This window comes from Gracilinanus agilis, chromosome 2 (genome assembly GCF_016433145.1).
Source record: "Gracilinanus agilis isolate LMUSP501 chromosome 2, AgileGrace, whole genome shotgun sequence".
Taxonomy (NCBI): domain Eukaryota; kingdom Metazoa; phylum Chordata; class Mammalia; order Didelphimorphia; family Didelphidae; genus Gracilinanus; species Gracilinanus agilis.
The window spans coordinates 126,128,477-126,152,148 of NC_058131.1; the positions used below are offsets into that span (position 1 = coordinate 126,128,477).

A 23,672-nucleotide genomic window follows, 5' to 3' on the forward strand; every position below is an offset into this window, starting at 1 on the left:
CCTTGGCTGCATCCCACAGAGTTTGGTAGGATGTCTCATCATTGTCATTCTCTTCAATGAAATTGTTGATTGTTTCTATGATTTCTTCTTTGACAAATTGGTTTTGGAGAATCATATTGTTTAATTTCCAATTGGTTTTTGATTTGCCTGTCCAGGTGCCCTTACTAATTATTATTTTTATTGCATTATGATCTGAGAAGGTTACATTCATTATATCTGCTCTTTTGCATTTGTTTGCAATGATTCTATGCCCTATTACATAGTCAATCTTTGTGAACGTACCATGTGCAGCTGAAAAGAAGGTGTATTCCTTTTTGTCCCTATTTATTTTTCTCCACATATCAATTAAATCTAATTTTTCTAGGACTTCATTCACCTCTCTTACCTCTTTCTCATTAATTTTTGGTTTGATTTATCCAGATCTGAAAGAGGAATATTTAGATCTCCCACTATTATGGTGCTCCTTATTCTGCCGCCATCTTAACTGGAAGTCCCCTTTTCCTTTTGCTTTCAATATTTCCCAAAATCAGGGTCTTTTGTGATGAGTCTTTTCTTCTCTTTATTTTATCAACATATTTGAGCTTTGACTTCAGTATTTGACCTTCTAGTGAAGAATATGAATTAATTTTTTAAGTACTTGGCTGATTCAATCTTCTTGCTGTCTAAGGGACTAAGTTTTCTACAGCACCACAGTTTGAAAATGTCAATTCTGTGGTGCTCAGCTTTCAGTATAGTCCACTTTCACAACCATACAGTGCTATTGGAAAAAACAAAACTTGGATTATAGGGACCTTTGTCAGTAAGGTGATGTCTCTGCTTTTTAGTATGGAGGGGGTTATTATTTTGGAAGATATAAAAATAAGTATGAAAGGTCATAAGGGGAGGCAAGTTATGCCAACAAATAAACGATAACAAAGGAGAATGTGCTAAGAAAGGAATAAAGTCATGTAAGGAGAGGTCAGATGGGGAGAGGTCACTTCATGGTTGGGCAGTAATGGTATTATAATATATCTATGTTATAATACCATTATAACATATCTCCCCCAAAAATAAAAACACAAAAAGCCTATTACACAGACTTTTTCCTGTTTCTCAATACCAGGGACATAATTTTGTTCTACCACATTACCACATTCTCCTTTGAGAGTCCCTTGGACATCAAGGAGATTGAATCAGTAAATACCTTAAAAATTAATTCATACCATTTCCTGGAAGGTCAAATACTGAAGACAAAGCTTATATATATATATATACATATACATGTATATATCTCTTCATTTTCCCCTTGTAGAGGTAGTTCTAGTAAATTGGGAATAATACATGACCTCTATTAAAATATATGACAATCAATTAGGAATCTTAACTGTGTATAGCAACATTCCAAACCAAAAGACTGTTATGAAGTTATTTCAGTTCAGAAAATGTTTTGTTCTGAGTGTCAAAAGTCCCCTGCAATTCCAGTGGTTAAGAATTTGGGATTGAATTCAGTCTTTGGGGGATTCCAACTTCACTCTTAAAAAAAAACTTCCTATTTCTAAGAAAAATGACTAAAAAAGGCATCTTGGACATTAAACAGTTCTTACAAAAGAACATTTTGATGAGTTAAGTGTAAACGAACTAGTAACATATGGATCAAATTTCCCTGGGATTTACTTGGGTTTCAAAATTAAGGAAAAATTAAAAAAGGGGAAAATAGATTTTGGTTTTGCCAGCCTCGAGACATTTGGCAAAAGACTCGGGCACTTGACAAACTTCACTTGTGACCAACTTAATGTACCCTAAATAAAAGGATATGTGCAAAGGTTTTTTTTTTGTTAATGTCACTCTATTTCCTTCTTGGTTGAATATATATAAGTAAATTAACTTCTAATCTTTAGGATATCTCTTAAGAGATTTATATAACATAAGATATTACGTCTGAAAAACTTTGCTGATTTCAGTTATGATAAATTAAACACAGCTCAGAAAAAAGCCATATTTTCTTTCTCCAGAACAGTGTCTAGTGTCACTTCTTCACAGGATAATGATTACCAGTCTTTTGTTCCTTGAGTGCAATGGGCATCGGATTTGGTTGTTCCCTCCAACAATGTTGATCATCATTCATTTCTGTCCTTCTTTTCTGAATATTCTCTGTGTTCTCCCAGGAGAGGTCAGATGCATGTCATGATCTAAATGACAGACATTTGTTATCTATCTGATCTTCTGTTTATACATGGATATTCTTTTGAAAGGTTACATACCGTTCTCTTCCAGGAGATGCTGTAGTGTTTCTGGTTTAGATGCAACCAGCACAATTTCACTGATGAATAAGACCATCTGAAGAACTTTTCTATTGAAGGCAAATGGCTCTTCAATTTCATGGCTATTCTGGATGTCTTTCTTCACATTAGCAAATGTGTTGATGATGCAGGCTATCAATCACAGAGACATGATTATTTTTAGAACATGGAATAAAACATTTATATACACACATTTTATGACAAAATTGCCACTGAAAAAATTTAAATTGCTTAATTTTGCGTATATATTATAAGAAAAAAATTTTCTTCAATGGGATAAGGAATGAAAGGAAAGATAAAATAGATTTCATTTCTATTCATTTTTAATAGAGAAATGGAAGGTGCCATAGCTATGAAATTTTTGGATGTACTTTAAGATGAAATTACCTTATTGGTTTTATTTAATTGACTTACTTTGTTGTAAGAGATCTCTCATGAAGTAAGATAAATCTGTAAAAGTTTGTCATTAAAATGAAACAAAAATCTAGTAAAAGCCATGCAACTTATTTTGCCTCATATATATGTTATCAAAACATTTTCATAGTTATTTGTCTTGTTTTATTTTTAAGTTATTCTTAATTGTTTTAATGTATAAATGAATGACACATTGTTGGAAGAGATTCTTAAAATTAACATTTTCTCTATTGAATATGGTGGGGTTTTTTTCATAATCAACATGAAAAATAAATGAGATCTTCCATCTTTGTAACTGTTTATTCTTGAGTGGAGTAAATGATCTGAGCAAGCTACTATTTGATAAACCCAAAGATCTCAGATTTTTGGACAAGAACTCATTATTTGACAAAACTGCTGAAAAAACTGGAAAATAATATGGGAAAAATTAGGTTTATATCAATGTCTCACACCCTATACCAAAATAAATTCAAAATAGGCAAATGACAAATATAAAAATTGAAATCATAAATAAATTAAGTGAACATAGAATAATATACCTGTCAGATTTATGGGAAAGGAAGGAATTTAAGTCCAAACAAGAAATAGAGAACATTACAAAATATGAAATAAATTATTATGATAATACTAAATTAATTTTTGTACAAACAAAATCAGTGCAACCAAAATGAGAAGGAAAGCAATAAAATGAGGGAAATTTTTATAACAAAATTCTCTGACAAAGGTTAAATTTCCCAAATATATAAAGAACTAAGTCAAATTCACAAAAGAATCAAACCATTCCCTAATTGAAAAATGGTCAAGGGATGTGAATAGACAGTTTTCAGATGAAGAAATTAAAACTATCAATAAGCACATGAAAAAGTATTCTAAATCCCTTCTAATTAGAGAAAAGCAAATAAAAACAATTATGAGGTACCACCTCACACTTAGATTGGCCAATATGATAGAAAAGGAAAATAAAAAATGTTGGAGGGGATGTGGTAAAATTGGGACACTAATGCATTGCTAGTGGAGTTGTGAATTGATCCAACCATTCTGGAAGGCAATTTGGAATTATGCCCAAAGGGCTTTATAGACTACATGCCCTTTGATCCAGCAATACCACTGCTGGTATTGTACCCCAAAGAAATAATAAGGAAAATACTTGCACAAAAATATTTGTAGCTGCACTTTTTATCATGACAAAAGAAAATTGGAAAATGAACATGTCCCTTGATTGGGGATGGCTTAACAAATTGAGATATCTGATAGTGATGGAATAGTAGTGTGCTATAAGGAATGATGAACTGGAAGATTCCCCTGTAAACTGGAAAGATCTCCAGGAAATGATGCAGAGTGAAAAAGCAGAACCAAAAGAACATTGTACACAGAGATTGATACACTGTGGCACAATAAAATGTAATAGACTTTTCTACTAGCAGCAATGCAATGATCCAGGACAATTCTGTGGGATATTTGAGACAGAATGCATCAGAGAATGAACTGTGGGAGTAGAAGCACAGAAGAAAAACATATGATTGACCATATGGTTCGATGGGTACATGATTGGGGATTTTGGCTCTAAATTATCACTCTATTGCAAATATTAATAATATAGAAATAGATTTTGAACAATGATGCATTTATAACCCAGGGGAATTGCTCATCACCTCTGGGATGAGGGAAGAAAATGAGGAGGGAAAGAGCATGAATAATGTAACCACAGACAAAAATTCTAAATAAATAAATAATTTGAAAAATTGTTAAATCATGACTGTCTACTCTTCTCCGAGTAATTACTTATGCTCTGATTAAACCCTCCATCCTTTTCTGAATTCTTAATCCACTGGGGAATCAATTCTATTCTTCTCCTTCCTCCATGATTAATTTTCTTGCCTTACATTAATGCTGATCATGCCTTGCCAAATCTCAACTTTGACTGACTCCTACCATTCAGTACCTTCAATTCTAAATACATGCTATAGGATAGAGGTAGAAAAAAAAACTTTCCTGGTTGAGATTGCATTTATATTTACAAACAAATATAAATAATAATAAATATAAATTACAATTTATATTCAAAACTAGCATTTATGTGTTCTACCATCTTTATTTGGAAAAAGAATTGTTTTGATGAGTAAGGCATCAAGGTTTTCTGGGTTATTTATTTTTAATTTAGGCAACTAATTAACTATACTTATAGATAAAAATTGTTACAATTAATATCACTCTTGTTATCCCATTCCCATTTTCATTCCCTTCTTAAATAGCTCATAGAGTTGTACCTATTACATTTTTTCCGTCTATAACATATTTTCAAAATTTCTATCCTTTCTCCTAGTTACAATTTCATTTTACTAACTCTATTCTTGCTCTTGACAGTTTGGTCATATTGTATACAGAGAAAATTGAACTAAAGATACGTTCCTAGATGATAAAAATATTATCTATTCCATTTCTGTGATGTTGTTTTGTGCTTCCCATTTTCAATGACTACACAATTATTTTCTCAAATAAAATCTTCAAAACGTAAAGCTTAAGGATTATTTTTCATTCAAAACTTTCTATTCTCCCTCATTTCTTTTTCTTTAAACATCTTTTACCATGAACCCATCAACCTAATTTGAAATATTACACATGTATTTCTTGTCAAAATCTCTAACTCTTCAGTCTCTAAAATAAATATTGGAACATAAATAATTTTTTCAGAGGGTTCTTTTAAAAATATTTGTTTATAATATTGCAAAATAAGATAACAAACAGTTTAAGAAATACATATTTTGTTTCCTTTGAGTATATACAAAACCAATTATATTAACTCACTTTTTTGCCCCCCAAATGTATCTGAAAACTATCCCTCCATTAAAAACTTTCTTTATTGTGATTTTATTTCTACCAAAAATGTTTTAAAAAAGAGCAAGTAAAGGAGAAAGAATCCACTACTGATAGCTATAATGGCAACAGAGAAGATCTATGTTCATTTTAAGAACAATATCATATTTTTAGTGAACACTATAAATGGAACAAATAGTTCTTTCTTCAATTCAGAAAATTTTATTTTTCTAAAATCAAGAATTAAAACTGTGTTTAGTGGAAATAAAAAAAGTTTCACTTCTAATATGGTCAGGAATAAAGCATAGATTTTCATTTTCAAAAATGATTCCTAAAACAATTATATAAAATAAGAAATCAAGTAAATGTGTTTAAGCAAAAGAAAAAAATATCACCTTTGCAATCCTAATTAGTTAGCTAAGAATTAATGGCGATAGTAACTTCAGTTAAAGAGAGTGCTATAAACCAGAGAAATGATTAGTCTCTTGTACATTAGCAACAAACAACAGCAGAAAAGCATATAAAGAACAATTTCACTTAGAATAATCACATATTCCATGCTGTAATGATCTGACTACCTAACGAATATTTTTTTAAAAAAAACTAGAAAAATAAGATAACATTTACCTGAAAGAACAATAGGTCAAGATTTTCTGAGGGAATGAAATTAAATGGAAAAGGAAAAGGAATAGAATTACTAAATTATAAATTATACTGTAATACAAAGATGTAATTATCAAAATGATGTTAGTGGTTACAAAAAGGCTACTAAATCATTGGAAAAGATGTGGTACATAAAATACAGAAGCAAATGAACAAAAATATTCCCACTAAATGCAAACAACAATGTTATTTTTAAAACTGCTGCAAAAACTGATAAGTAACCTGGCAGGAATTAGGCATAGACTAATAATTCAAATACCAAGAAAAGTTCCAAAATGATACATAAACTAGTTATAAAAGGTTATAAATAAGTTTTATGAAGCAAAGAAGAAAATGTCTTTTGCAACTCAATCTAGGAAGAGATTAAAACCATCTAAATGATAGAGATGGTAGAAGAAAATAATTCAAAATTTATATAATTGTATAGTTTTTGCACAAACAAAATCAGTAAGTTAAATTTAAAAGGAAAATATTAAACTGGGGGCAGGTGGGAAGGTATATGCAAGAAACTACTCCAAAAAATTCTGACATCTAAGACATATATATATATATCATATACACATATATACATATAAATGGTAGCCATTCTGCAATATTCAATGGTCAAATATATAAACAATTATCACAGAATGAAATACAAGCAATCATTAAGAATATAAAAATATTATAAGTCACTAATAGTTAGAAAAATGCAAATCAAAAGAATTCTAAGTTTTCACTTCTCAGGTTGGCAAAGGTGATCAAAAAAAGGAAAATGATCATTGCTTTATGGATTGTGAACAGTCACATTGTTGTCCACTGTTACGCATAGATCTATTCATTCTGGAAAGCAATTTGACACTGTCAAACATCTTACAAATGTTTGTAGAAATATTCTTTACATTGTAGATAGGAAATGAGAGAAAGGAAGTTAGCATAAAGTTAGGAGCTGCTAAACAAATTATTCATATGAACTGATACTGCATAATTAATAATTGATAACTTCTTGAAGTCACCAGAACTAGAAAAAATGTTTATACAATAACAATTACAACATAAACAAAATAAACTTTGAAAGGCTTAAGAACTCTTACTGATTTAATGCTAAACCATTACTCAGAAGATTGATAAATAAGCATGCAACATAACCTAGCTAAAAATAGGTGAAGCACTCAAGATGCAAAATATGAATTCAAGCCCAGGGAAATTTTGTGTGTTTTTGTTAATTTTTTACTATACTTGTTAGTGTAATTTAATTTTTCTTCTTGTATTTGTTGGGAATGATTATGAGTAGAGAAAGGAGCTAAGGATAATATACCCAAAAAAGGCAAAAAAAGGAAAATATTGATATTAGAGCATTTTTTTAAAAAAATACACATAAAAGAATTTAGATTCAGGAAGAATTAAATATATGGGGAATTTTTGAAACATGTCAAATTTATAATTTACCTTTTTTAAAAAACAAACATTCTTCCAAATTTCAACCAATTCTGATGACAATGAGGCTTAAATACTGGTCATCTCCTCTATTCCTTTCCATTATAAAAGTTCATCCTTTCATGCCTCTTTTCTATGAGAAAAGTCTTCCCATTTTATCTCTCTCTTCCTAGAGCTTCCAATACATTTCTTTTAGTCACTTTTCCAGTTATTATGGAAATCATTCCAGCATAATCTACTCACATTTATGTCTTTGGTCTTTGCTGACTCCTTCTAAATATTTTAATAATGATGAAGTTCTTAAGAGTTACAAGTATTACCTTCCCACAGAGCAGTGTAAACCATTTAAATATATTAAGCCCTTTTGATTTCTCTTTCATGTTTACTTTTTAATTCTAATTTTGAGTGTCGTGTTGAATCACAAATTTTCTATTCAACTTTAGTCTTATCAGAAATGTTTGAAAGTTTTCTATTTCATTAAAAACCCATTTTTCTCACTTAAGTATTATATTCTTTTTTTTTCTCAAAATATTATCCTTGGTTGTAATCCTAGCTCCTTTGCCTTCCTGAATATCATATTACAAGTCCTCTGCTCCATTAATGTAGTACCTATTAAATCTTGTGTTATAATGCCTATGGATCCATGACATTTACACCGTTTTTCTGGCTGCTTGCAATATTTTCTCCTTGTTCTTTGAGCTATGGAATTTGGCTGTAAGATTCCCAGAAGTTTTCATTTTCAGTTTGTGATTGGTGGATCCTTTGAATATTTATTTTCTCCTTTGGATCTAAGAAATCAGGACAGTTTTTCTTGATAATTTCTTATTATATAAGGTTTAGGCTCTTTCTTTATCACATCTTTCAGGTAGTCCAATAATTCTTAAATTTTCACTCCTCAATCTGTTTTCCAAGTTAGTTGTTTTTCTAATGAGCTACTTCATATTTTCCTCTTCTTTATTCTTTTTATTTTGTTTGATTGTTTCTTGATGTCTCATAGAGTCATCAGATTCCATTTGCTCAGTTTTAATTTTTAAGGAATTATTTTCTTCAGTGAGCTTTTGTGTCCATTTGACCAATTCTTCTTTTTAAAGAGTTTTTTTATTTTGTCATTAGACTAATTATATTTTTAATATGGTGGGGGTTTTTCAGTATTTTTATGCCTCTTTTACCAAACTATTATTTATCTTTTCATAATTTCCTTGTATCATTATTATTTCTTTTATAATTTTTTTCTCTACCACTCATCTCTTTCTTTAACACTTCTAGTTGTTTTTAATTAGCTTGGGTCTAATTAGAACTTTTCTTTTAGGTTTTGGTTGTAGCTGTTTTTATACTGTTTTCTTTTTCTGATTTTGACATGCAGTCTTCCCTAACACAATGGGAACTTTTATAGTAAAGTTTTTACTTTTTTGCTCTTTGCTCATTTTACCAGCCCATTTCTTGACTTTGAACTTTATATTGAAGTTAGGCCCTCCTTACTTGGGATTTGGGAATAGATTAAGCTTCAGTGTTTTTTCTGTATGTGCTCTTCTTTTCAGAATTAGATCTGGGGCTCTGAATTTTCTGTGCTTAGGTTTCAAGTGGATAGAGGTGGGATCATTGCTTTTCTAATCTGAGCTCTGGTTCTTTTATGTTTTGATTTTTTCTCAGATTACATATTGGTATAATTTTTAATATTTGTTTTCTAATATTTTTTACTTCATGTTTTATCCATCCTGCCTATCCCTCTCCCTTTTCCAAGATGATAGGTAATATGATATAAGTTGTACAAGTATTATTATTCCATGCATGTTCATTATGTTGTGAAAGAAGATACTTATCAATTATGCTAGAGAAAAAAATCATATAGGAAATAAAGTGACGAATGGCATATGTTTCAATTTGCTCTAGCAATGGATAGCCATTTTTTGCCATGAGTGCCTTGGATTTTTTCTGAGTTCTCACATTGCTGATTGAGCTCTGGTCTTTAAAAAGGACTCCTGTTCACCTGTATCGTCAAATATTATTACTCTTATTGGCTCTAAAACTGTGATCAAGTCCCTTTCTCTCCTATACCCATGATTGCTAGTATTCCTCCCTACCTCGGAACTGTAACTCAATTAGCCTTGTGACCAATCACAAGTGCTCCTCTCTGTCCTAGAACTGCAACCAAGAACTGCATATGGATAATATAGTTGGTAATCAGTGTCAGCAAAGAGTCACCTGTAATCTCTGACCAGTTGTCTGACTTTTTTCCTATGTCTAGCCTGGGTCCCAAAGCTGATGCTGTTGCCTCCTCCAAGGGCTGCTATTGGTGCTGCTACAGCATGGGTGTGCTTTTGTCAGGCCTCCTCCATAGTATCACAGACCTCTCTTGCCAACGTTAGACATTTTTCTAGGCTTGGAAAAATATATCACCTTGACCCTTTTTTGCCTTGACTATTTTGAAATTTGACTTGAGTCATTATTTGATAATTTTTCAGAAGGTAATATTGGGATAGTTCAACCATATTGCTACTTATATTCTGTTATCTTGATTCTACCCCTCACCAAAATATTTTAATATATTATATACTTCCAATCCTTTACTCAGGAAATAAATTAATATATCTTTATTAAGTGGCTGTTATCCCTGGCTATGACAGTCCAAATACCAAATAATTAAATGAAACAATTTCTGCCCTCACAGAGCTTACATTGCATTAGGGTAGACAAAATGTACACATATAAATATACAAAAAATGAATTTATGCCAATTTTTATAATTTATGGAGGGAATGCCATCTGTGGGAAGATCAGGAAATGACTCATATATAGATAGCACTTTAGAAAAATTTAGAACAATCTTAAGTTCTAAGAAATGGGAATAGGAAAGGATTTTTTGTGTTTGTCTAGGAAATTGATAATGGAATATAATGAATAAGAAAAAGCAACAAGGAAAACATTGCTACATGAAGAATGAGTAGAAGAGAGTAATGAGGATCAGGTTGAGAAAAATACATAAATAATTTAAATTTTATTCAAAAACACTTGAAATCGCCATAGTTGGTTAATCTTGGGAATAACATGGTCAGACCCATATTTTAGTAATATCAGTTTGTCATTTGAGTAGAGGATGAATTAGAGAGTGAACATATTGATGGCAGGGAGAATAATTAGGAGATAATTGCATAATCAGTAGAGGTGAAGAGGATCTGAAACAGTGGTGGGTATTAGAGTAGAGAGAAGGAGTTAGAAGTGACAAATATTGTGAAGGTAGAATTGATGAGATTTAGCAACCATGGGAAAGTAAGGGACCAATGATGAGTCCAAAGTTATAAACCTGGGTTATTTCAAGAATGGTGGTATGGGAGTGGGTTGGGAGGAGGGGAGGGAAAGAACATAAATCATGTAACCATGAACAATTTTTAATTAATCAATAAAAAAATAAAATTTAAAAAATTTTTAAAAAAGAATGGTGGTGCCCTTGACAGAAATAGGAAATTTTTAAATGTGTGGGTTTGGAGAAAATAAAGTAAGTTCTGTTTTTGTACATATTAAATTTGTAGTGTCTAAAGAAGATTCAGTTCAAAATGTTCAGCAGATAATTCATTGTATACTAAACTTATTTTAATTTTTAGTGTGTCAAAATCATAAATATGAATAATTAATCTCTGTTTTGGACATCTAAACAATATTAGGCTGTTGAATTTTGTGTTTACTTTTTTCAAGTTTTTATTGCCATTGGTGTTGTCCTTCTTTGTTGCCAATTGTCACTTTCTGAATGTGTTAGTGTTCCTTTTTATTGGAGTCTTGCTTTAACTAGAGTTTCCAGTATGCTCTGTGTATGAAGATAAGGTAGCCATAATTATTAGAAGTCTATGTTAATTTTAAACAGAGTCTAAGGAACTATTCTGAGTAAAATGTGAGCTTCATTCAATTTTATTCATCGATTTTGCCTAGAAAAAGTATTATTTTAGCTTATTCCCTACCATTAGAGCACATATGTGATGCTTAAAAGTTTTCAAAATGTTTTAAAATATTATATCACTTGGACCTCATGATAATCCTGTTTAATATGTATTCTAGGTATTATTATTTCAGTTTAAAGAAACTGAGTCTTATTTGTCTATGAGCACACTGTCCATGCTAGAGGTGGGATTCAAGTCCATTTCTTTCTAAATCTAATTTCACATTCTATCCACTATGCCACTATCACTTTCTTAACCTACCATATTTTATACTACCTTTGTTTAGCATATTTAAGTTTACCAAGCTACATCACAGTCATATATCCAGTAAATATAATACTTTATACATGATGTCAAAAAACATATATAGCCCACTGCACTGTCAGGGAGGAAACAAATAATAAGACATGATCCTTGTCTTTAAGAAGTTTTAAAACAACTAGGGGAAATAACAAAAATAAAACAAAAAACTGAAATGTGAAACAAAATACAAGAAAAATAGCATAAGCATATGTTACATGCTAAAAAATGAAATATACTTCATAGTTAATTTATTGCTCATTTTCATTAAATATTTGTTTATGAGGAGTTCAATTTCCAAGTCTTTGATTGACCCCAAACTAGAAGATCCCTCAAGTTTTAATCTCAAAAAATTTTGCGATATGACAACGAAGAGATGGTTGAAAATGTAGGTATAATGGTTAGTAATGATAACTTTTTCTTCCTTTCAACATAAGAGAAGGAAGTGGGGGGTAGGGATGGAAAGAGTGGACTAAGCATAGAACATTATAAGAAGTGTCTATTTTGTCAGATTAAGGAAGAAGAAACAATAAAAATTATCACAGAAAAATGTATTGCTTGAAGAATATATTTGTATTATATAATAACTGAATTATAATAATGCTATGGGATATCTCATGAGAGTATAATTTACATCACATAATTTTGACTCAGTACCCATCAGCTCTGATTCATATATAAATTAACTAACTATAAAATATTTAATGGGAGCTCATCCAGCCTCTTCTTAAAGAATTTCCTTAAGGGGTATACCTGGAAGTTCTCAGCCAGAAAAGGATAAGACTCAGAGGGACATGATAATTTGTTCAAATATTTAAATGGCATGAACCATTTTGGATGCTGGGCTATCACAGTTATTACTGTGACCTGTCCACTGTTAGCCAGAAGCAAAAATCATGCTGGACTATGGGTTCCAGACTGAAAGCTTGAGTCAACTTCTGTCTGGTCATTAATTGCCTCAAACCACTGGAAAAGAAAATAAAGAAAATGGAACTTGCCTAGAAGGCAAGGAAAGAGATTACAGGTTTTCTAGCAGCAGGTAAGGATGAACAGACAAAGATTCATGTTGAGTATAACATTCAAGAAGATTATAAGATTATCTTGTAAAAACCATGGAAATACTAGAACTCTACTGTGACCAGCTCTTAGCCTTATTTGTCCTGTTCCAGTCCATGAAGGAAGTAGATTCCAATGTGGCTGAATTTGGTGTCCACAATGATCTGGGCTGCTCCTTGACTCCAGTCTGAAGTGGCCAAGTTCAAAATATCAGCTTTGTACAAAGTAAAGCAAGAAATATGGAAAGCTATGAAGGTCCAACCAGATTAGAACTGGGAATTATAGGATAATGCACAAATTGAGTATGGAAGCTCTAACAAAAATTATGATTGAAATAGCAAAAAATTAAAATGTTCTTTATGTACCTGTCTCTGTGGTCATGGCAGAACCTTCTCCTGGAGTTGATAGGGTTCTTAGTGATGTTGGATGCAGAGAAGATGTGAAAATAGAAGAAGGCATGGAAGAGGAGGAGGAAGGGGGTCTGGATGGAAAAGTGTCCATTCCCATGATCCTATTCATGTCCATGCTATCACCAAGTTTTTCTTTCTCATATCCACTTCCAAAAGGACCATCAGATTTTAAAGAATTGCCAAATGGGACTTATCAGGCCTTTCCCTATATCCCATCCACTTCAGATACCAACAACACCTCCAACAAATGAATCTGTTGATGATGTTAATGCTGATAAAAATGTTTCTTCTGCACAGGTTGTTGGTCCTGACCGCAAGCCAAAAGCTTCCTCAAGACCCACCTTCAAAACTACAAGTACCTTCAGCAAATTTGTGTTGTCTTGGTTGTCATCTGTCCCAGATACACTGCCACCCAGATCTACTACTACCAACACCTCAGCATTTGAGGATACTGACTTTGATGATCTTGCTCAGAGATTGGAAGAGCTGAAAAAGAAAATGTGGACCTTTTGGGAGCTACATTACTTCAATATTTGTGAATTGAAATTGAGCAGCTCTCTTCTTGGAATGAAGATTCCCCTAGAAATCTGTTTCCTGTATTAATGAATGTTCCTTTCCTTTTGAACTCTCTTCCTGCTTTACAATATTCTGCTGCTTTCTAGCACTTCGTGACTTAAGGAGACTTTTGGAGATCCTACAAGAACAATAAAGGAATGACTCCTGCAGGTGTGAACTGTTCCTTAAAATATATTCTGTCCATCTCATATTAGTTTGGTTATAAGTGTTGTCCTCAACTATTATTACAAAGCATCTCTACAGGGAAAAAGAAAAGGAAATAAAATTTGGGAGAGTCACAGAGTGCTAGAAGGTCCACACTTGGAAACCCCTTTGTAAAGGAATATTTAGATGGGAAAGAATTAGAAGTAAGGTGAGTATTTTCCATTTCTTCAGGTAGAAGTGGAGAAGAAGACATAGGAACTATAGTGATAGCTGCTTGAAATGGAGTAATTTCATTGCATATATACCATTCCTGGCTGCAGGATGCTCTCTTGCACCTGGATTCAGTTACAAAAATTTTCTGGAAAAATTGATTGCTTCTCTTAGTTCCCCTAGATTCTCAGGGAACCCTCCATGGCCTTTTACCATTTGAGTTTGAGTGCTGAGTTTCTCTTTCACGAGGAGCCAGTGTTACAATTTCCTCCTTTTTCTCCATAGCATATTCTGTTGAAAGTTGTTTGGCTTTCCTTCTTGAGTGTACCACTGGCTCTTGAATGACCATTTATAGGTGAGACAGAAAAAGTCTATTTAGAGATTCTAGGTACTTTAACATAAGCATTCAAGTCTTTCTTAATGAGTGAGCTGTAAGGTCCACTGTGAATAAGAGGGGAATCTAATTTTAATACCCTAAGACAATGTGGAATCCTCAAAAATTTAGTCAAAGATAACTTTGTTGGGCCCATATAGTTCTCTACTTTTCCTGGATTGGCAGATGGAGACCAAAATACTGATTCTTAACTTTTCTTTGTTCCTTTTAACCAAAGTCTCTGTCCCCAGGGGAAGGCCTCTTGTATCATCAATATGACTGTTTCCTTTTCTGGGCAACACTTGTGTGATCAATTCATATAATAGAGATTAGTAACTCCTAATAAAGGTAATGAATCAATTACCTGTTTTACTACCATTTGACCAGAAAGTGAAGATATTGATAAGGGGCATTGGGAATGGAGAGCCTTAGTGACTGTATATAAAGGATCATTTAACAAGTGACCTGTAGAAGCAAAGTAATGTATTATTGTTTGGGACTCATTCATAAGAAGCATTCTCTACATTCAGAAAAGGTGAAGAATAATTATCACTGAAAAGTGTTAGAAGAGGGCACAGCTGACTTATTAAAAGGTATGAATGCAATGATATGCTTTACTTAACATAAAGGAATGGATAACATAATAGAACTATAAATTATTTTTTAATAAAATAAAAGACTATCATGTGGAAGAGGGATTTAACTTGCTATGTTTTGACAGAGAAAGTACTGGGGGCGGGAAAGGTTGGCATTAGCAAAGAGGTGTATTTAGGCTTGGTTACAAAAATCCTTTTAACAATTAGAGCTGTCCAAAAGTAGCATGGATTATATTGAGAGAGGCTGAATTCTTCTTCAATGGAAGACTTCAAATATAGCCTAAATATCACTTGGATATTTTTATTGTGCGAATTCCTTTTGAAGAGTAAGATAGACTAAATGGTCAATGAGGCTTTTCCAATTCTAAGACTTGGTGATTATGTGATCTTTGAGGAGTAAATATTTTTATCACTATCTTACATATGAAGAATTTAAGGAACAAGAAAGTTAAAATCACTGGACTACAGTCATATAGATAGTGTTTATGTTAGGATTTAAACTCATGTCTCCTGATCTGAAGTCCAATGATTAGTCTACTAAAAACCATGGTTTTAAAAGTATAAGAGTCAATAAGGAGACAGAAAAACTGAATATGGATATAGGAAAATAAAGATAATATGTTGCCATTGAAGGGAATGTATGAAAAATATTTAAATTTCAGAAGTTTCAAATGCCACAGATATTTAAGGAGTATATGATCTCAGAAAAATTTAGTGGGGGGCAGCTGGGTGGTTCAGTGGATTGAGAACCAAGCCTAGAGATGGGAAGTCCTAGGTTCAAATCTGACCTCAGAAACTTCACAGCTGTGTGACCCTGGGCAAGTCACTTGACCCTCATTGCCTACGCTTATCACTATTCTGCCTTGGAGTATTGACTCAAAGACAGAAGGTAAGGGTTTAAAAAAAAGGAAAGAAAGAAAAGAAAAAAAAAGAAAAATTTAGTAATTTGTATATTATGAGATAACAAATGCTCTGTAAGACATTTGGTATCAGTAGACTGCAGAGGATAGAGACCAAACTTCACAGAATTAAGGAATGACTATTCTTGGATATAGAAGGGTATATCCACAGAAGAAAGACCATGTAATGGAGGAATTTCAGATAGTGCTACAGATCATTAGGGAATATTATGTAGGAGAAAGAGACCCTTCAATCATATTACATTAGAAAGGCTTTGCCTATACACAGGACTGTTTATAAATTAAAAGACTTGGAGTCTCTACCAGATGCCTTTCCCCCCAGGAAGTTGAATTCATTGGAAAAATCTGGCTCAGTATATATTTAGTATACTCACATTGTGGTAGAGTGATTCTCTTTAAAGAACCGTCATATCTTCCTTACACAGGATAGGTCTCAGTTTGGTTCTTCCAAACTGTATAAACATAAACTCCTTATCTTGCCCCCTTCTCAAAGGTTTTGCCATCCTTGGGCTGATTGCTAGTGCCTGAATATTGTAACTCTTTCATTCACAGAGCTACTAAAAGACCATGTGTTGGAAATCCAAATTTCTTAATCTTTACATGCAAGATCAGAGCTCCATGTCTTAATAGCCATATAACTCTATAAAGAATTATTCCTGATTTTTCTGATAGATCATCACTAAAGAAAGGGGAAGAAGGAAAGCATAAAAGCATTCCACCTGTATTGCTGGCAGATGGCTTATAAATGTCGCACAGACTTAGACCTACTACTGGCTCATACAAGAGGTATTAAATAAACTGCTGAACATCTGCTGGTAAATACACAGCAAACAAAAATGTAACTCTGAGCCAAACATCTGCAGAGTGTGGGCCACATCTCTGCTCATAAACCAAGCAATGTTTTCTGCTAATCATTAACAGAGTTATTGATTTTAGATGTGTATCACACAGCTATAATTTTGTCAGAGAGTAGACCACATAAGTAGTTCTCTTTCTGGTTGTTTCATTTTGTCTTATTCCAAAAGTCCGTAAATTGACGACCGGGACAAAAATTATAATTGACATCATCTGTGGGAAATATTTCATAAAACAACAGGCCCAGATGTAGGATTAAAGCCATGTGGTAGTAAAATACCCCACTGAAAAAAGGCCAGGTTCCATGATTTCTTACGAAAACAGATGTGCTATTACTCCACTCTGCTTGTTTTTCAATGCTTTTTTACTCCAAATAATTCCCTTTCTTTCTCTCTCTCTCTCTTCAGGATTGCACTGGGGAGGGTTCATAAATTGATTACAGATGCGGACTTGTACTTCAAAATCCTAACTGTCACAATCTCTGAAATAAAAATAAATGAAACATTTGGGGAAATTATATTGAACTATGTTAAAGGTAATGAAGATTATACAAACATATGTCTGCTTGTCATTTATCTCGCACCTTTAGGCATGACAACCCAGTCTCCTGGACAATACGAAACACTTTACAGGAAGCAGGGATTCCATGTGTATCCAGGATTCAGTGAGATGTAGTAACCCATTTAGATGGGCCTCTATCCTGACCGTAAGACACTTTTGACCTTTGGGCATTTGCAAACCCATAACCAGCAACTCAGGTGTAGTTGTCTGCCTTTCTTGAGGTTACCCTCTGCAGATGGATGGACCACATGAACATGAAGAGCCATCACTTCCCAAGACTCATTCCCATCCCTTGTAGCTGCAGTCATTGTTCTACTGTTTTCCTTTAGAATTTTAGGCAACCGCAGAAGAGGAATTCTGAGGCACAAACAGAGGTTATATTGTTTGAATACTAATCTATAAGTGCTGGGAAGAGCTGCACACAATTGAATTTCTGCCAAAGAGTTTACTGTCATATGGAATTCATTGCAATATCGCTGATTAAAATTAATTAATTCAACATTTATGCTGCATATCATACTAGATTTCTAATCATATGCCACAGTAACTTAGTGTTAGGTACCCATAATAAAGTGTAAAGTAACCTAAACTTCCATCACATGTTTCTACTGAGATTTCAACAAAACATTCAGGTTTTCTTTTCCCTTCTCTTTCATACTTCTAAAGTACTTCTGCAAACATCTCACAATATTTTTGTTGTTTAGAAGCAGAAGTTGGACTCAGATTGTCTTTGGTCATGCCTTTGGCTTCTCTTCTTGGCATTGTGGCAGAGAAGTAGAGTGCTACAACCCAAACAGGCCAAATTTGTTTGTAGGTTAACATGAAGAAAGCAACAAATAGTTGAACTATTGCTTACTATTGACTCCTTCTGGGATCAAAATGACAGAATTGTAGGAAGAATAAAGGAAAATATATCTATGGATTACTCATCTATTCTTTATCCTTTTTTTGTCTTGAGGGACTGAACATATAGGGTGATAATAAGACTATAATTCTTTCTTAGGCACTAATGATAAGTACTTATTCTTCAGTGAAAATATTCCTCTTATAATTACAGGAGAGGGAAGAATATTGGAAGGTTGAAACTATAATAGATGAGATGAGAGAGCAAGGATAGAGAGAGAAAGATGAAGATAACAGGTGGAAAAAGATGAATTTCAAAAGGAATGGGGAGAGGTGAAACAATGCCTTTGAAGAAGCAGAAAAAAAACTAAAGCAGGTATAGAAAATGAGTAATCTACTTTTCTCTACATCTTACTCCAGCACTGCTAATTAGATTGCACAAGTAAAGGGAATCATAACAATTTCCTCACTTGGCTTTGTTTTGATTGCCCAGAGGATTAAATCATTTCGATAATTAACTTTCCTTCATATATATGAAGGAAAGCTAATTATCTAAGTGATTTTACATGAAGAAACAGATATGTAAGTTTTATAAAAAATATCTTGTAGACAGATAAAATGACTGGGTTGTTTTTTCTTTAGCCATTACTCCCAGCAAAGGCATTCTTGCAACTTTGTGGAACCAAAACACATAGGATAAAATAGAGCCAGAAGAACGAGAATAGAAGCAGAGAGTTCAAGTTATATCTTCATGGAGCTTCCACAGGTACTGTGCCATTTCATTGGACTGATTTGTCTATTCAATAAAACAGCCCTTCATTCAAAGTAACCTCATCTTTGGACCAAATTGAATGGCTTTGGAATTGGTCATATACAACTGAGTGCAAGCAGCAGGATGTGAATACATAAAGATCACAAAATTGTAATTTTAGAGGAAATTTAGCCTGATTATTGATGTAGGGAAAAATGAGGGAAATGAAGAGAAACGAAGGTAAGGAAGGGAAGTGAGGATCCCCCCCTACCCCTTTGCATTAGGGAAATTGACCAGGGTTTTTTTGTAAATCAGGCTAGACTCCAAGGAAAGTTAGGTAATTTTATTTACTGTTAGGAAGGGAAAGCTTAGTAAAGTCAAGGAAAGTTAGATCTCCAGCAGCTAGGCAGGGGCCAAAGCCCTCCACCTAGGTTAGGGGAAAAAAAATTCGCACTCCTCTCCTCTTTTATTCTCTCTCTGACACCTCCCACAAAAGAAGTGGGAGGTGTCACAGGAAGTTGCAGTAGAGAGTCCTGGGAGATGGAATTTCCCAGGGCTTAGGTCCACTTCAAAATGCACATTCTCCCCTAGGATCCATTGGGAGATGGGTCTCTGCAATGGTTCTGGAAATACACAAATAAACTTACAATTACAATCAATATAAAGGATACATACATCAATGCAAGGGGAAAATGACAATAATTTTAGGATAAAAGAAACAAAAAAGAAAACCAATACTTGGAGCTTTTTTACAAAAACCCTTTTGAAAGCATATATACGAATTTTCAAAAAATAAAGGGCAATTCAACTCCCCATAGTTCAAATCACAAATATTTAGAAGTTTCTTCACAATAAAATAACATAGTTCCCCCTGAGAAGGATAATAACACATTGCCCCCTGAGGAGGATACAGGGATATACGTCACACAGGGATACACGACTGAGTTATAAGGCATATGAATCAATTATCCAAAATATCCAAAATAAATCCAAAATAAAAAATAACCTGAGTGAAATATAAAATATCAAAAACATGAAAAACTCCAGCAAGAAAGAAAAAAAGACAAAATCACAAATCACAATGGATCCTTATATCTATCCATGTCCCATAAACCTGTAATGATAATCACTCACAAACCCAATTTAGAAGCCTGAACTATAGCAAGTTGCCACATTATGGAAGAAAATAGAAAAAAAAAGACACGAGATCTTGAAGCAAATGAGAAATAGCATTCCCTGGTCTGACTTTTTTCTTCACTTTCTGGGATAATGGAGGCAGAACAATCAATGTTAGTACTTGATAGAGTGTGTGGTACAAGGAAGTCCTGCACTTAACACGTTAAGCAGCCACAACCTCGAGTCTGACACATGATCAAGTCCTCCCGTTCTTTGGGCAGAATCTCATCAATCCCTGTAGGATTCATTTGGTCTCTTTTACCTTTTAATATTTTCAGTTACTGAACACAAAACTTGGGAACAAAACATGGACCAACTATAATGAATAAATCTGAAACAGCTTGGAAACTGCTGCTCATTTGACTCATTAGTAGGAGGGAAATCTTTCCATTCACCAAGAAATCACATATCCTAGTTTCATCAAAGACTATCATCTCATCCTTTACTCTAAAAAGCTGGTGGGTTCAAGATGGAAAAGAATAAGACAGTGATGTGGGGGGGAAAGGAGGGAAAGGTAGGGAAAGGAAGGGAATGAAGGTAGTTGGGGGTGACCCCCTCTTTGCAGGGAAATTGACCAGGGTTTTTTTGTAGTTAGGCTAGGGAGCAGATTAAATCAGGCTAGACTCCAGGGAAATTTAGGTAGGTTTATTTAGGGTTAGGAAAGTTTAGGAAAGCCAGAGAAAGATCTCCGGCAGCTAGTCAGGGACCAAAGCCCTCCACCTGGAAAAAGGCACCAAAATCCACACTTCTCTCCTCTTTTATACTCCCTCTGACACCTCCCACAAAGGAAATGGGATGTGTTAGAGGAAGTTGCAGTAGAGAGTCCTAGGAGAAAGAGTCTCCCAGGGCTTAGGTCCACTTCAAAACATTCATTGTCTAATTGTCAGATAAGGAAAGTGAGAAACAGAGAAATTAAGTGATTTTACCCACATACACAATAAATGGATTTGAAATAATTTGAATTATATTTATAAATTTGAAAAGCAAGTCCTAATATTCCTATATCCAACACTTTATATTTGGAATTAGGCAATAGAATAGAGAAAAGAAACACTGATGAGAGGAGGATTCAAGATTAAAATGAAGATTATAAGACCCCTCTAAAAGAATGAAAAAGTCTCAAATAGGGTCACAGTAGAGAGTCTAAGTAGAGAGACTCTACCTCCAACCCTGACTTAGGCCCAAAGATTTGACAGTAACAACATCGGTCTTTAGACAAATGATTTAGACATTAGGGCTGTTAAAGCTTGTGCTATGTTTCACATAATGCTCATTAAAATAAACCACAACAGATATTCAAACCTAGGATCATAAAATTATATATTTAGAACCAGAAAGATCATCAGAGGACATCTAGTCCAATACCCTCATTTTACAGATGAGAAACTGAGACTCAGAGAGTTTAATTTACTTATGCAAGATCATAGATCTTCTAAAGGTACAAAGAGGGATTCAAACCCAAATCTTCCTAATTCCAAGTCATTCACTTTATCATCTCCATTATGATGGCTCTAAAAAATATCTCATGAAAAAAAATGAAGCAGATCCCCAATACATATCAGTTTTAGCCTTTTGAAGTTTAAGGAGCAGATGGTGTTAAGACAAGTTTCATGATTTAATTCTCTTAGACAAAACAGTTCTGAACCCATAGGAAAAACTCTCCCATCCTAAATGCCTGGCCACTCTGTGCCTGACCTCAGACAATGATCTTTATGTCTTGAGTAATCCTTCTGGAAAAAGGTGTTAGAAATCTAATGAAGAATTGACAGTGCTGGCAAACAAAAGAGACTTTAGGGACAAGAAGGAGTCACAGTCTGAACTATTATCTTTGGAACCCTTTCTCCCCACCCCCCACCCCCATTGTAATCACTCCAATCTGATCCATTTGTAAGTTTCTTTGTCCAACCCTGGATGAGCCTCATATTTTCACCAAGTCTTAACAATTCTTTTGGAACTTGATTTGGTAAATTAATGTGATGCAATACATTGAAGTTTCATCCAATTTTAACCGGAACAGATTGTTTTAAATGCCCTTGGAATATGGGTGGGTTTTTATTCCTTCAAGAAATATGGTCCAGTCTTTAAAAACCAAATACCAGAGATAAGAGACATGAGAAAAGGGAATGACCATAAGAGAGATGTGCTTCACTTCAAAATGTGACTGGATGACACATCAAGGTAAATATTTGTTTCCTTTTCCTTATTTCAAGTGATAAGGCAGCAGAAAAAAACAATTCTGAACCTAGATCATTGCTCCCACTCCTCCAATTCAATTACCAGCTTTGATGTCAAAACAGACTTCCTGAATTTTTTTCATCATGTTGCTCCCTGGATAAAAATCTCCAATGTCTACAAATGAAATAATGGAAGCATAGGATTTTTACCTGGCATAGATATCTGGAGAACATCCAGTTGGACCCTTTTTTTTTTAAACAGATAAGTCAGAATCTCAGGACTTAGAAATTATTTTGTCTTAAAAATTATCCTGAGCAGTTTCTTAATTTTATATGTGAAGAAACTAAATCTGATAAAGATTAAATGATTTACCTAAGGTCATACAGATCCTAGAACAAAATCTAGATCATCTATATCCACTATTCAACACTGTCATTTAAAATATTCCCCACTTGTCTTTCTTATTTTTTCTTCTCCCTTTGATGAATTTTTATTTTCTTAATATGGTATTAGTTTATTCCAACAGACTCTCTGACTCTGTCCCTGATTACTTATCTTGTCTTGATTTTGGTGAATTTACATAAATTTCAAGTTTAGTTTTTCATATATGCATATATATGTATGTATATGTATGTATATACATATACTTACATAATATGTTTATACCCATATACACAATTCAATAAACATTTACTAAGGACAGCTATGTTTCAGGCACTGTGCTAAGCACTGAGGGTACAAAAAACAAAATGGAAGATAGTCTCTGACTTCTAGTACCTTACAATCTAATGTAGAAAGACACTACATGAAAGTAACCTGGTAAAGATCAGCAGGATGGCTCCTCAAGAACATATGATGTTCTGTGGAGGCAAAGGCAAGTATATGGAGAATGGAATGTTATCTGAAAAGTTATTAAAGTTCTTTACTTTCTATAAAGGAAGGATTTGGGAAGAATTTACTCCTTTACCCTATAGTCTTCCAATAAGAGGAAAACAACTGAAGGCACTGACAAGTGATGGAGGATCAAAAACTGAGTCAATCAGTATGATGATGAGATTTCAGGTAATCATTTGTTTTAGGAAAGTCAATCAGAGCTGCTAGTAGTGATTAGTTACAACTACCCTCCTTTTCCCCCTTTTCTTTTCCTGCCTATGTATGTAGTACAAAATCTAGCCCCAACCCTTTACCAACCTGTTAAAGACAAACTAATA

General features: G+C 33.5%; 1 pseudogene; it reads left to right on the forward strand.

Annotated features, from left to right (window-relative positions):
* Positions 1–13,884, forward strand: part of LOC123233369 — a 26,917-nt pseudogene extending 13,033 nt beyond the window's left edge.
* Positions 13,885–23,672: the final 9,788 nt, after the last annotated feature.